We start from the raw sequence: 1,416 nt of genomic DNA, 5'->3' as shown, positions 1-1,416 counted from the left end.
ATTTTTCTTTCTCCAAACAATGTAGATTTTGGATTACAAAATTGATATATTTTATTTTTTAAAAATATTTTTTATTTGTACACCAAAAAAATGGTTTATTTTTAATTTATTTATGAAAAATTTCCCGCAAGATGTGCCAAAGTAACAACTGGTTCCGCCATACATACGCCGAGAAAGACAAGGTAACACCATTTTTCCAGTGCAAAACTGTAGAGAACTAATTGAGATTTTAATTATTTTTGGTGTGTCTAAAGTTGGACTTTTCTTTTATTTATTTATAAGAAAGGATTGGGTTTCAAATGGATGAGATGTGTGTTTAGAAACTAGAAAGCAAGTTGGGCTCAGTGGCAACTATTGGGTAACTATATTGGGATGATTATTGGGCTTTTATGTGTTGAGCTATATCCATAATTTGATTTAGACTGATTTGGTGATATCTAAAAGATTGTGCCGTATTTAGACTGTGAGACACACCAAAACAAAAAAAAGGCTGTTTGGCCAAAAAGCCAAGAAGAACCAATTGCTCTCAAACCGGAGAGTGCTTTTCTCTATAATGGAGAGTGCCTGAGCTAGCACGAAGTGCTGCAAGAGAGATCACAAAAATACTAATCACAAACACATCAAACAATTCATACATTCTAACACAAAAACAAGATTGCTAAACACAACTTTTCAGACTCAAAACCTATCAAGACCACTACAAAAACTTAATACAAGCATCCAGGACAGCATAGGAAAGAGACCAATGCCAAACTTCAGCAAACTGCAACATCATGACAACTATATGGAAATAATCTATAGAAGAAAAAATTTAAATTTCAAACAGGAGGAACAATCTGCATTTGACTCAAGTTACCTCAACCTAATAGAAAAGATTATCTCTGACAAAGATATCAGTTTTAGAACGTGTAAAAATGCACTAATGAAAATTTGAACAACCCTAATGGAATATCCATCTCAGAAGTTAGAAGGAATAAGGTTTTGGTGAATTTTAGCAACACAAGACGGGGGTTGTAGGTTATCAAAAGAGGGCCATGGAGCATAAGAGGTAACTTGAGAAATTTTTAACTATGGTCTCAAAATAAATCTATTTATGAAGTAGAACATAACTTCACAGAATTCTGGGTACAAATTTATGGTGTTCTCTTGGAATATATGAGCAGTAAAACATCAAGATTGATAAGAAAAAAGATGGGTATTATGGTAAAAGTTGAAAATCCAGTGAGGAATAAAGTGCTAGTAAGTACGGGTATTTAAAACTAATTCAAACCGAATAAAACTGACAAACCGAAAATCGACAAATAAAAAAAAACATAAAAAAAAAAGAATTTTTGGAGTTTTTTATCGGTTTGATTTATTTTTCAGTTCTGAAAGAAAAAACTTGAAAACACATACAGCAGCACATCTTCTCTCTTA

This window comes from Arachis ipaensis, chromosome B10 (genome assembly GCF_000816755.2).
Source record: "Arachis ipaensis cultivar K30076 chromosome B10, Araip1.1, whole genome shotgun sequence".
Taxonomy (NCBI): domain Eukaryota; kingdom Viridiplantae; phylum Streptophyta; class Magnoliopsida; order Fabales; family Fabaceae; genus Arachis; species Arachis ipaensis.
Note: the sequence above shows the minus strand (reverse complement) of the source record.